General features: G+C 43.8%; 1 protein-coding gene and 1 non-coding gene across 4 annotated transcripts in view; one reads left to right on the top strand and one right to left on the bottom strand.

The window, feature by feature from the left end:
* The window catches only part of LOC126079669 (uncharacterized), a 202,421-nt gene that overhangs the window by 110,482 nt on the left and 77,376 nt on the right, over positions 1 to 14,563 (top strand). The gene's annotated exons all lie outside the window — the stretch shown is intronic.
* Positions 11,835 to 11,907, bottom strand: TRNAF-GAA (transfer RNA phenylalanine (anticodon GAA)). The gene has a single exon. It is a non-coding gene; the product is annotated as a tRNA-Phe (tRNA).

Genomic DNA, 14,563 nt, shown 5'->3' with positions numbered 1-14,563 from the left:
ACTTCTTACAGACAGTCCAATTGTGGGAAAACCACTTAGCCTCCCTGTTGCCTCACCCCTTCATCTCTTAAGTGGGTGTTTGCTAGGGCTGCCGTAACAAAGCACCACAAACTGGGTGGCATAAAACAACAGAAATTTCTTCCCTCACAGTTCCAGAAGCTAGAAATCTGATATGAAGGTGTCAACAGGGCCATCCTTTCTGAAGGCTCTAGGGGAGGAATCCTCCCTTGCCTCGTCTAGCTTTTGATGACCCCAGGTGTTCCTTGGCTAGTGGCAGTATGACTCCAAATCTCTGCCTTAGCCTTCACATGGCCACCTTCCCTCAGTGTCTCTTTCTGTGTCTCTTCTCCTTTTCCCGTAAGGACACCAGTCACCCTACCCCAGTGCAACCTCATATTAACTAATTACATCTACAAAGACCCTATTTCCAAGTAAGGTCACATTCACAGGTACTGGGGGCTAGGACTTCAATATATCTTTGGGGGAGCAGTGGGGATTGTAATAGTACTTACCTCAGAGAGTTGTTGTAAGGTACAAAGTGCTTGGATAAGAGTCTCTGTCAAGTGTTCAGCAGATGTTAGTTATTCATAAGCACTTAATAAATACTAACAGATTTTTACAGTGGCCTTTTTGCAAATAGGTGCTTCTACCTTTGTGTATTTTTTTAAATAAAATATACTCTTCCCAAAATGCCTTACCAAATCACATACAGTTAAAGCTTTATCACTCGAAAGAGAAGATAAAAATAATGTAGAAAGAAAAAGGGCACAAAACACAGAACTAGTGCTGCTACCGTAGTTGAGCATGACATTTATCTATGAGCTTCCTGGCAGCCAGGAAAACAAGGGGGACAAGATGAGCTATATAATCTTCATTATTTGATAAAAGGAAACACAGTATTTCTTCCTCTCACATTAAATTCCAAAAGGAATTTACCAAGTAGGCTTGAGCAACAAAATCAGAAAAATAGAAGTAGCCTGGAAGTGGGGGCTTGGTCTGTTTGGGGCTTGGCTTGTTGTGGGCTCTCAGTGAATAAATGAATAACTCAGAGTGTTTTCAGTAATAGATTTTCCTAAGAAGCACAAGCATCCTGCCTGTGGTGACTGGCATGAAAAAGTGACTCTAATGGTAAGGTTTAGAGCCAATAGGGAGGACAGAGGTATAATGGGTCTGGCACTGGGGGGATGTTTGGGCGATTACGGAACAGGCAGTGGGTCTTTCTGCTGCCCTGCTTGCTCAGAGTGCTGACCCGCACCCTACCAGCCTCTACTGACTCTTCTTTCCAGCGTGCTGCCTTCCTATTCTTCTGTCTCAGGATTAATGAGCAGACTGTTTCTACAGCTTCCTCAAGGAAGGCAGGCGAGAGCCAGGCAGTCTCCCTGCACGCCTCAGATTTTCTCTGTGCTGTGGTAGCCTTGAACTGTCCTACTTAGGTGGGTATCTCACAGGATCCTGGTCCTTACTTTGCTGCTGAGCAGCATCTTTGAGACCCACAGACACGGCCCAGTTCCTTTTCAGTACCTTTGAAACTCGGGGCCTCAGTCTGAAGGCTGCAGTTAAAATATTATGGTCCGTCTCCTTAAGCCCAAGGAAATCTCATTATAAATAATCTCATTTGCGGGTTTGTTCTATATCCCACAGGCTTGGAAATATACAGATACAGTATGCCTGGAAAGTAGGGCTGTCAGATTAATATATTGTGTGAAAATTGGGGTTGGAGGTCACCAGTCTCCTAGTACACAAATCTCCCTCTGAGAATCTCATTTCATTCAGACTATCAGTTAGATTAGAAATACCCTAATTATCCCACGGAAATTAAATTACTTTATGTTAGGGTGATATAATGAACAACCATAAAGAGGATATATACAACCAATCATCTTATTAGTCACAGCAAGACTAGACCATACACTAAATGGACCTTGCTGATTATTGTCAGCTAGTCCTGTCACACAAAAAAGGGGGAGGGAGAGAGGAAAATGAGAGAGATTCACGGTGGTTCCGCCTCTGGCTGTTCTTGTGTTTTTCCTGACAGGTGTTGGGTTCCGGCTGTGGTCCTGGGCTGAGCTGCTCAGCTTCTCCCCAAAGGAGCTGACTCTGATCATTAAGAGTGAAAGAGCTATGAAGGATCCCTACCTTCTTGATCTCTCACCCCCATCGCATTGTGAGGCGTCATGATTTGAGGAATAGGACTAGACATCCATTGCCTTTCACTTTATTCCGGAAACCTTCACAGTCCCTGTTAAGTGACATGGCTGTGTTGCTGGGACACATTTATCCTCCACGGAAAGACTAACCTCCCTCTGTTGTACAGTGAAACCTGTGGGAGCCGGAACTCAATAGGACTGCTTTGTTTTTCTGGGTCTCGCAAGTTTTCTGCCTTTGACAGTGTGGTCTTACTCAGACTTACCACTCTTCTGTTGCACTCTACTGGTGGAAAATATTCAAGTTTTCCTTTTCTGATAGTTTCTGCCTTACACAGGTTCCAACTTTCGCAGGTTTTACTGTATTTGTTAAAGTAACAAATGCTAAATGCTATAATGAATTACCCCCAAGCCTCAGAGACTTAACAAAATAAAAGTTTATTTCTTATTTAAATTACTATCGAATTCAGCTCAGTGTATGGGGGCGGGGAGGTGCTTTCTGCTCTATGCAGTCATTTAAGAACTCATCTCATGGCTCTGTCTCCTCTAGGTTAGGAGTTCTCAAGAGCAGCACTATTGACATTTTGGGGCTGGGTAATTATTTGTTGTGAGGGGCTGTCCTGTGTATTGCAGGATGTTTAGCAATATCCCTGCCTTTACTCATTAGATGCCAGTAGTGCATCGCTCCAGTTGTGACAACCAAAAATGTTTCCAGACATTGCCATATGGGGAGGGGAACAAAATTTTCCCTGGTTGAGAACCATTGCTGTAGGTCAGTGGTGCTTCTCCATTCGTTAGGGAGGTGGGGAAACAGAGCAAGGAGGTATTTATGGGCCAGGCTTTGAAGTGGCACACATCACTTCCACCCATACCCAACTGGGTAGAAGACACATGGCCCCATCTAACTGAAAGAGTGGCTGGAAATGTTCTCTAGACATGTCCCCAAGAGGGAAAGAACATGGGATTTGTTGAACATGTGGAATTCCCTGTCACACTGGTCTTGTTCAAGGGATAAACCGGGGATGAACCAGAACCAGCGTTCTGGTGCCTTTGCTTACTGGTACCTTATGCCTTCAAGACTACTGGCTGCCATCACAGGTTCCACCTGGGTTTGCCTTTTCATCTATCTACCTTCCTTTGCTTCCCAATCAAAGCTCGGCTGTCTTGCCTTACGTTTTTTCAGGGCCTAGATTTCTGCTCTGAATCATGGGTGGATAAACTAACCTATGTTGATGTGGTCAAACACACTGATGGGCTCATGTGTGACTCCTTCTGGAAAACGTAATTATGTTTTAAAGTTTTAACAGAAACAAAGGACTGGTGGGTGCATGAGTACTCTGGCAGGCTGGGCAGAGGGGAAGGGGCAGAGCCTCTGGGCTGGACTGTATCTGAATTACATGGTTACAACATAATTATTATAAATAGAAAAATTAATACTCCTACCTTAGGTAGATTTTTTAATTAAATGACTAACAAATGTGAAATAACAAAATGAGCATGACGTATTTTAACTCTTATATAAATAACTCCCCATGTAGGGTAAGCCCTAGTTCCTAGAATATGTTTGGATAGTTTGGTCCTTTGGGTAACTAGCTCTCTTCCTCATCAACAATACATAAACACGTTGCTAGTGGCTAGAGGTTAATTTTTAAAAAAATTATTATTATCATTTCTAAGAACACACATTTGAGCTTCTCTCCAAGACAGAAAGTATGTAGGTATAGAGAGCTGGGAAAGAGCTCACCAGGTGTGTGCTCACAGCCCCGGTGTTGGCGTGGGCATCTTGATTTTGATTATTGTTAATGTTGTTGTCTGTGCCAATGGATAGTTTTCCAGACAGGTGAAAGGGTGATGTGGCCTGGTTCACCAGCTTACTGCTCCAGGTGACACCATCACACCTTAAAAATTGTGGTGCTGGTAATAAATACTGCAGTGGAGAGAGTTTTGGGATAGAAGACTGGTGCACTGTGTTGGTGGTGCCATTGACCTTAAGATTCTGGGTGAATCATGCTATGAGTCGGAATTGATTTGATGGTAACAGGTTTTGTTTTTTCATGCCACCTGCCAGCATGTCCATTTTCCCATCTGGGAGGGTGGGCAAGGCTCTGAACACCTCTATGGAGTGAAATTTTTCTTGATGGTTCTTTGGCAAATAGCTTGTGGGCCCCCTCCAATATGCCTTCAGTGCTGCAGCCAGGGAGACATTTTCCAGTTGGATGTTACCACCTTTCCACCCTTACTTAAAACTTTTCCATGGTATCTAGTTTGCGTTTCAAATAAAGACAAAACTCCTTAGCATATCCCTCAAAGCCTGGCATAGTCCGGTCTTTCTCAGGGCTCCTCTTGTGCTATAGTCGCCTCCGCCTCCAAGCTTAATGTGTACTAACCTTTTTTTTCCAGTCCCTGGTTTTCTTTTTACTGGTTAACTCTTCCTTACCTTTTAGTTCTCAGCTCAAGAGTAACTTCCTCAGGGTGTTTCCTGGATATTCTCACTAGGTTTCATTCTGTTTTCCTGGGCTCTCCCAGCACTGCCCACAAGTATAGAATTGTCAGAATTGAAATTTTATACTCATTTGAATAACTGAATAGCCCTGTGTCCATCACTTGACTCTAAGCACCATGAGAACCTTCACTGATAGTTTTGTGCAATGTTGTATCCCAGTGCCTGGGACACTAAAAAAAAAAAAAAAGGTTGCTAGTGAGTTGATTCTGACTCACAGAGACCCTGTAGGATAGAGTAGAAGCACCCCATAGGGTTTCCAAGGAGCGGCTGGTGGATTAGAACTGCCGACCTTTTGGTTAGCAGCCAAGCTCTTAACCACTGTGCCACCCAGATTCCAGCAGGTTTGGGCTGTTTGGAAATATTAGTCATTCAGGTTTGAGACTGAAATACAACCTGTCTGATTCTGTGTAAAACCACTGGCAATTTGAAAACATGATTCCCATATTCTCTTGGGCATGCTTCCAAGAAAACTAAGGTAGTCAGTGAAAAAAGTTCATCACTTCTACTGAAAATCATAGCTTTTCAAAGCCTTGTATATATGCATTTACCTGGGCCATCTACATGCAGCCACCTCTGGGTCCCAAGCACAGTTGGCAGGTAAATCACCTGAGTTGGGGGAGGAGAAGACTACTAACCATATAGCAGTGACTCCAGTGCTCAAGCTGAAAAATTCCCTTCCCAGGTTAAGGGATGGGGGTGAGTAGTCCATGAGTGTCTAGATATCGAAGTCAGAAGATGGTTCAGCAGCCCACGAGAGCTGCAGCCTCTTATGATTCACGGCGTGTGGCCCACCTCTCAGCTCTGAACAGAGTGAGGTATGAAGTCATTTCCAAAGCAGTGTCTATGAAATTCCATTACATGGTGCTTTTCAATTTAAGGGGAAAGACCTTTGCTGAAACTAATTTGCAGTTGCTTTAATCATGGAGCTCAGAGACGGCGTACTTTGGAGATTGCTTCAGCTGAAAAGCTCACATGGGTTTTGCAGATTGGGCCTACTCCCCCCTCACCACAGCTCTTGAATTCCTTCTGTGCTTGTATATTCTGTAATTTTTGCAATTTTTGAGACAAAAAGGGAGGAATTAGTTTCAATCCTCCTGGTGAATGTAAATGTTTTGGAATCAGAACATATTCAAAACCATCCAGAGTTAAAGCAAAGCAAACAGGATGCGCTGTAGGCAGAGGGATCATCCCAGGGTAGTTTCTTCTCCCCTGCCAGCCTCTGGTGCCTCCCGAGGGCTTTCGCTTGGAATCTTTTGTTCTTTTAATCACTGACACTATTGGGGTTTTTCTGGACCTGGGGAAAGGGAAGCCAGGAATTGTAGAAAGGAAAAAGCACTTGACCAGGACTCTGGAACCTGGATTCTAGTCTCGGTTTTCCTCTTTCACCAAATTTAGTCCCTTGGGAAATTCATTTAGCCTTTCTAGGTATCTCACGGAAACCCTGGTAGCGTAGTGGTTAAGTGCTACGGCTGCTAACCAAAAGGTCAGCAGTTTGAATCCACCAGGCGCTCCTTGGAAACTCTATGGGGCAGTTCTACTCTGCCCTATAGGGTTGCTATGAGTTGGAATCGACTCGACGGCACTGGGTTTGGTTTTTGGTTTAGGTATCTCATTTATCAAATAAAGGTGATAATACTTGCCCTGAATGTCACACAGGGTTTTGGGGGAAGATTCGTCACACAGGGTTTTGGGGGAAGTTTCGTCAAGTGCCTCTGTTTTAGAGTGCTATTTCACACTGGGCTCCTGATCTACAGAGAAATATGAAGTCAGGGGTAAGAGTTTCAAGAACAGAGTAAGGAGCCACCTTGGGAAGAACAGTTGTTCTAGTAAAGGAAACTGGGAGGGAAGCTAGAAATAATATTCTACAGTTATTTCCTGCTTCTGTAGCTCTTTTTCGTAATCTTGCTTTTACTGGCAAGGGAAATATAATGGGTGAAAAGTGGTTTAGGTTTTGCTGCATTCCTGATGTACTTTGTAAGGTAAGGACTAGAAACCCTGGGAAATGCAAAGATCCTTGCTTTTGCTGTGTCGTGTAATGGCTACAAGTGCAAGTTCTAGAGTGGCCTTTCTGGGTTGGAATCATGGCATATAGGGCAGAGGATTTAGCCTCTCTGTGCCTCAGTTTCCTCATTTGAAAAAGGGGGTAATCATGGTACTAAGCTTAGGGGATTCTTGTGCAAAGCACTTGGAAGAATGCTGTAACAGGAAACCCTCAGATATAGTGGCTTAAGCAAGAGAGGTTTGCTTCCCTCTCACACAGCAGGCCAAATAGGTGGTCTGGGACTGATAGGGGAGCACAGCAGTGTTGCGGACCCAAGCTTCTTCCATCCTTTTGCTCTGCCATCCTTGGGTATTGCCTTTACCCATGTGGTTGCAAATGGCGTACTATGCCATCTACACTTCACCTGCAGGAAAAAAAAGAAGGGGAGGGCAAGCTCCTTTCTTAAAGTCGTACATTTTAATCACATCCCATTGGCTAGAATCTAGTCACCTGGCCACACCCAGCGGCAAGGGAGACTTGGCATTACAGTTTTTAGTTGACCAGCTATGTGCCTATAGGAGAAATTGTATCGAAAGGTTCTTTTTTTTTCTTCTTCCTTGAAATGAATAGTTCCCTCTTGCTTATTTGATCTGTTTGAGGTGTCGTAGTTGCTGCTCAATTGATTTGGCCGTGTTCTGCCCAAGGCCATCATGTTTGGACCTGGCTGGGGCTCTGACACTTTCTTTGGCTTTTCTCTCACCATATGTGGATGAAAAAAGCCAAAATTCCCCAGCTTTTCCTCTTCTGTTTGAGAGGAGTACAAAACGCATCCCCGGTTGTTTATTGAAGATACAAACCTACACACCCCGCCTCTGCAGATAAACATTCCAGGTCAGTGGGTGAAATGTGGGCAGTGAGGGTGACTGTCAACCCTGGAACAGCCTGTCATGTCCTCCGTCTTTCAGATTCGAGTGTGGACACTTTCTGAACTTCCTTTACCTTTTTTCAACTATGGAATTTGCCTGCTAATATGTAGGTGACGATCTTTTCTGAAGTACTACTTCATCTGCGTATGTTGTAGACCAAGTCTTTCCTTTTAAAGCATTCATTAGGTTCTGTGCTAGGCAATTTTTAAGCAGATTTTAGGAGAACAAGAAGAAATTCCAAATTTAAGGAATTAGAAATGAAAAAACTGAAAACCTCCAGTTCTCTTTTTACCCTCAGTGGACTGCCAAGAGACTCTAATGCAATTATTTGTCTTCTTTGTACCTTCTACAAGATTATACACCTCTTCATTAGAGATTAGAATAAACTGGCTGTCGTACCTTGGGCAAGTTGCTTAATTTCTCTGGACCTCATCTTCCTAACCTATAAAATGAAGAAGTTGGAGCAATGGTCCCTCAGGTTCATTTGAAAAGTATGAGTTAGCAAGCTTGAGAATGTTTGTAGGACATATTTTGCTTTTTTTAGGGTGAGTGGTGTGATATTGTTTAGAAATGAATGCAAGGGAAAAGATATAAAATGGCATTTTTTTGATAATTCATTTTTAATTACTTTGAGTGAAAGAACTCATCACCTATTATGATCGTATTTACCCCTGTACCACCTAAAATGTGGGCAAAGGGGAGCAGGCTGGGGACATTCACGTTCGTTCAGCAACAGTCATTGAGCATCTGTAGTGTGCTAGGCGTTGTTTTTCGTGCCGAAACAAGTCCCTGCCCTCATGGAGCTCATACTCTAGCTGATGAAACAGATAGTAAGTATATAAACACAAAGATCAGGTGGTGATAAGAGCTATGGAAAAAACTGAAGCAGGCTGAGGGTCTAGACAGCACAAGGGGTAAAGAGTGTTAATGTAGAGGGGGTGATCTGGAAGTCTTCCTGATAAGGTGGCATTTGAGCAAGACACCTGAATGGCATGAGCCATGAAGAAGGGCATTGCAGGCAGAGGGAACAGCAAGAACAAAGCCTCCGAGCAGGCTTAGGCAGTGGAGAGAGTGGCATGAATGAGGACACTAGGAATAGAAAAGGTCAGGGAGAAGCCAGAGCTGGATCATGCAAGGTCTTATTGACCAAGGGAAGGGGGAAGGCCTTTGGATTTTATTCTAAGTGTGATGGAAGCTACCAGAGGATGAGAAAGAAGTCAGTGGGTGGACAACCTGAAGGGAACTGGCAAATGCACCAGGAAACCAATGTCTTACTAATGACTAGAAAGCTGACAAAGACTAGTAAGGTAGAGATGGCCAGGGAGTCCCCACCTCCCCCGCCACTTTGCCCCTTGAGCACAGGGAGCTGTGTACACTCACCTGCATACATCTAAGCATGTGGGCCTGTTAGTGGAGAAAGAGAGCAGAGTTTGCTTTCATTCTGTGTCTTGAAGTTCTTCTTGTTTTTTAGATAGTTAATTTCCCAGAGTGCTTTACTTTCTATGTTAGGTCACCTGTGCAGCCACACGCATGTGTGCGTATACACACGCCATCGATAGGGACACAGGCTTTGGAATCAGGTACACTTGGGTTTGAACCACAGCTCCTGCGCTTACTAGCTAGGTGTCCTTTGGGAAGTGAATTAACCTTTTGGAGTCTCCTTTTCTTCCTGTATAAAATGGTCAAGATCAAATCAGAGAGTATGTGTAAAGCACGCATGCAGTTCCTGGCATGTACCGAGTGCTCAGTGAATTTCAGCTACCATTATTACTATGATTTATAAGTAGTAGCTATCACATCATCATCATCATTTACCTTCTTCTAAGAAGTTTCATTTACTTATTAAAACAAAATGCCCAACAACTCAAAACGTACATTTTCATTTCAAAAATTGCTTGTATTTGAGCCAGCAAGTCTCTTCCTCTCCAGGCCTGACCAGGCAGCCCTGACTCTGGAGAGGAAGTTATGGGTGTTGTTTTTTGATGGGAAACCACCTGTCCACCCTTTTGTTTTCTCCTCAGAGAAATCTGTTGTCCTGGGAAGTCTTTTCTTTGGATGGCAATTTGGCTGCTAAAATGAAGCTGGGCTTCTTTGCGTCTGATTGCACACTGGTTCCAGAGCTCTCTGTCGGGGGCGGGGGGATTGCAACAGCTTGTCTTTAGCAGGTGATGGTGGAGTGTCCTGCTGGCAGCCCCTTCTCCCCCTTTCAGAGCCATTTGAATCCATGCCGTCTGTTCACGGGCACTTGTGTGTGTGTGTGTGTGCGTGTGTGTGCGTGTGTGTGTGCATGCATCTGTGCATGTTTGTTCGTATGTGTGGTGTTTTGGGCAGATGTTCCCAAGGCTCTGATCTTGGTCTTGTCTTCCATGTTGAGATATCCTGTGTCACAGGTATAGACAGAATCACCTCCTACCTGAAACATTTCAAGAGTTTGAGACATTTCTTTTCTCTCAGAGGAAGTTGTGAGTAGCTACATATGGGAAGTTCAGAGTCTCAGTAACACCTCTAGCGTGTGGGAAGCCTGGTCTAGTGTGGAGAATAAGTGTTTGAGTTCCTGAATCAAACATTTTCAGGCTTGAATCTCTGCTCTAAGATTTGAATTTCAGTAAGCTCGAATCTTACTTAGTAGCTGTGCAATTTTGGGCCACTAATCACTGTGAACCCGTTTCCTTCTCTGTAAAATAAATGCCTGGCACACCACGTAGTGAATGATCAATAAACAGTAAATCATTGATAAGACCCAGCCTCTTTGCCATGCCATTAACTAGAAGAGTAGCCTTGCCTATGTCATTTCACCTTGGTGTCCTGATGGGTAGAACAAGCAGGGAAACTGAGAAGTCCCATCTAACTGTGAGGTTCTGTGATTCTACCAGGAGGTCCTCCTGAGGTCCTAGTTCCTTTAACTATTGCCCATTCCTCCTGAATTCACCCCCTTCTCCCTCTCTAGTTGATCATTCCTGCCAGTGTATACACATGGTCCACTCTCTTCAGTCTTTAAAACATTCTTCTATCTCCCTTTGCCACATCTCTGCTCCCTTTTCCAATAAACACCTTTGTATTAGTATTCTAGGATTGCTGTAACAAAATACCAATAAGTATGTGGCTTAAAGTGACAGAAATTTATTGCCTGACAGTTCTGGAGGATAGAAATCCAAATTCAGGGCATCTTCAGGTCCATGCTCGCTCTCTGTCTACTCTAGGGAAGAGCCTTCCTTGTCTCTTCCAGCTTCTGGTAGCCTCAGGCATTTCTTGATGTTCCTTGGCTTATAGATATATCTTCGCATGGCCATCTTCCCTTTCTATTTGTCTCTCTGTGTTTCTTCTCTTCTTTTGTAGGACACTACTCAGATTTTTTTTTTTTTTTTACTCAGATTGGAGTAGGGATTACTCTACTCTGGTATGATCTCATATTGACTTAGTGGATAACATCTTTAGATACCTTATTTCCAAACAAGCCCGCGTTCACAGGTACCAGGGGTTTGTTAGGACTTCAGCATAAATTTAGGGGGATACAAATCAATACATTATAATCCTGAATGTGTTGTCTGTATATTTTCTCACTCTCGTAGGGGCAGGGATCCTGGTATCTTAGGCTGGGTTCTCTAGAGAAGCAAAACTAGTAAAGCATAATTTTATATTAAATATATATATATTAAAAAAAAATTGTCCTTGAGTCAATTCTGACTCATAGTGACCCTAAAGGGCAGAGTAGAACTGCCCCATGGGGTTTCCAAGGAGCACCTGGTAGATTCGAACTGCCAGCCTTTTGGTTAGCGGCTGTAGCTCTTAGCCACTATGCCATCAGGGTTTCCAAAAGAAAATCAAATCCATTGCTGACCTAGTTGATTCTGACTCATAGAAACCCTATAAGACGGAGTAGAACCACCATAGGGTTTTAAGGCTGTAATCTTTATGGAAGCAGACTGCCACATCTTTCTCTCTCAGAGATGCTGAGTGGGTTTGAACCACCAGCCTTTTGGTTATCAGCTGAGCGCTTAAGCACTATACCACCAGGCTCCTTAATATATATATTTGATATAACGTGTTCACCTCCATAATGGTATTTGCTGTGAGTAGCCAATCTGTCTAGTCAATTTCAACTCATAGTGGCGCTATAGGACAGAGTAGAACTGCCGCATAGACTTTCCAAGGAGCACCTGGTGGATTCAAACTGCTGACCTTTTGGTTAGCAGCCGTAGCTCTTAACCACTATGCAACCAGGGTTTTAGCAGACGTTCAATATTTTTTATTGTAACAGTCTCTAAAGGTGGATCCTCTTCTGCTGAAACCTGAGATAGAGCCAGGGACCTTTAGATTTTCAGTCTAATGCTCTCCCAACTGAGCTATTTCGGCTCCGCCCATATCTGTGGAGACCCTGGTGGCATAGTGATTAAGAGTGGCTGCTAACCAAAAGGTCAGCAGTTCGAAACCATCAGGTGCTCCTTGGAAACCATATGGGGCAGTTCTGCTCTGTCCTATAAGGTCACTATGAGTTGGAATCGACTTGATGGCAATGAGTTAGCCAATCTGTTGAAAGGGAGTTTCCTTCGGGAGGTGGCCTGCATCCACTATAGGTGGACTTCCTGGCAAGGCTCAAGGGCTTTTGCTTGCTCTGGATCCTGCAGCTGGCTCCTGTTTATCTGACCTCCAGTTCTTGGGACTTCAGCTAGCAGTTTACCTGCCATCTGGCCTGCCAATCTTGGGATTCGTTGGTCTCTGCAGCCTGTGAGCCAGAGCCCTGCTATCTGATCTGACAGTCCTAGGTTCACCAGCTCCTGCAGCTACGTGAGTTGGGAGAAACCTCCAGCCTGTCCCAGGGAGTTGGGACTTCCCAGCGTCTACAAGCACAAGTACATGAGCCGTTTCCTTGATATAAATCTGCCTCTCTCTCCCTCTCTCTCTCTATATACACACATATCCCATATATATATATGTGTGTGTGTGTCCCTTTCTTTTGGTTCTGGGTTTCTTTCTTCTCATAGAACTCACTTGTTGACAGCTATGTAATTCAAGAGAAAAGTGGTCTGGTAAACTCAGTCATATCAAGATTTTACAGATAGATGTGTGACCCTTGCAATGTGGAAGAAGGCAGTGCTTAATACAAAGACCACCAAGAGTGGACATTCAGGCATCACTGGTCCTGTCACCACACCTCTCCAGAAAGCTGTATCTGGCAAAAGAATAAAAGCTGAAAACCTCACCTACTTGCTGGAGTGATGTTGAGTAAAAGGAAAAGGTTTTAGAGTCTGATGGATTCAGGCTTAAATCTCGGGTCTACTTCTTAACATATCTGTGTTCGAACAAATCTCCTAACTTCTCTGAGCCTTGGTTTATGTAAATTAGGCTTCAGTATTGCATAGGATTGCTATAAAAATCAAGTGAATAAACACATGTAGGCTGCCTAGCACATAAAAAAATAGGGGCTAAATCAACACCCACTTCTTTCTTAAGAGATTTATTGGGCCTCAGTGGGGCAGTGAGAGTTAAACCTGTAAGTGAATTTGCAGCAGCCATGGTGCAAGTTATGGTGTTGGTGAAGAAAATTGACTATACCTGGACTACCAAAAGAATAAACAAATCTGTCTTGGAAGAAGTACAGTCAGAATGCTCCTTAGAAACAAGGATGGTGAGACTATGTCTCACATACTTCGGACATGTTATCAGGAAGGATCAGTCCTTGGAGAAGGATATCATGCTTCCCCTTTCGCTGTTCTGCAGTTGTATCAGGGCACAGATGGGAGCAGGATTGTCATCTTCAGTGGCTTTGAGGGACACTCTGTTCTCTTTTGCTCTGCCATGAATTCCTGAGTCCACCTGGGTCACCCCTGCCATTGATCAGAATAGGATCAGATCCAGGGTGCCCCCTCTTCTGTGGTCCTCTTGTGAAAATGGCATAGATGTTATAGGAATGAAGATTCAACGAAAGCTCCAGGAACAAAGAAAGAAGGTACCACACCTTACCCATCTGCTAGGCTCGAAGACACTTCAGAAACTAAGGCTAGCTGATGGATAGCTTTTGAGAAATTCCATTTTGCTCTGAGTTGGATAATCCTTGTTTCTACCCCAAGCCTATTAGGTCACACTTTTAAAGGAAATTCCTTTTTTACAAGTATCTGGGAAAGTGGAAAGATTTCTACCAATGTATTCCGCCTGGTTAGGCATCTTCAAAAAGCCTACCTCAATTTGGGAATGGAGAAACTTGCCTATTCTCATCCTACCCTCAGCGCAGATCTTTTTTTTTCAGTACAGGGACTAATAGAAAAACCTCATTGCCTGGGAGTGTAGCTTCCCTGTACTGACTTCTAATATCCTATGGGATTCACTTGTCATTAGTACACGTTTAGTGGGAGGCTGCCGTGTTCCCAGATGGTGACGGGGCATCTATGGGGACATAAAAAGGAAGAGTAAGACATGGCAATCTGCCCTCCAGGAATGGGAGAGCTTGTAACTTTGAGGGGACTCTTACCCTAGCCATATCCCACCCTTTGCCACATGGCACCTCATGACCAGGTAGCCATGTAAGTCATTGTCCTTACTGGGACACTTCCAAAGGTAAATGGGGGTGCTATTAATGATTGCCTCAGGACCACGACATACACTGAACAATATGGCCACCCTACTCAGTGCTAAGGACTATCTAGGTACTTAAGTCTGAATAAGGTAAATCAATGAAAACCTGATTTTGTTCTCTTGAATATTTTCTCATGCTCGTTGAAACCTACCAAAGGTAAGGTTTTGCTCTAATTTCACTAATTAGAAAGAGAAGCAGGGTGGAGTGGATATGGCAAACCTGGAACTTGAGCTATACATTGGGCAGACTAGTGTTACAAACAGACAGACTCTAATGAATACCTATTGTAACATGGTGCACCTGGGCTGGGTCAGCCAAACAGCAACAGAGTTGGAATAAACCACTCAGCACTGCCCTGGCTTGGTAGAGTTGTGGGCCCAGAATGAGGATGATTAAAAAGAGGAATGAGCTTAGTATTGTTATTGTGGATAAAATAGA

The sequence above is a fragment of the Elephas maximus genome, chromosome 7, assembly GCF_024166365.1.
Source record: "Elephas maximus indicus isolate mEleMax1 chromosome 7, mEleMax1 primary haplotype, whole genome shotgun sequence".
NCBI classification, from domain to species: domain Eukaryota; kingdom Metazoa; phylum Chordata; class Mammalia; order Proboscidea; family Elephantidae; genus Elephas; species Elephas maximus.
This window is presented reverse-complemented; position numbering and strand designations above follow the sequence as displayed.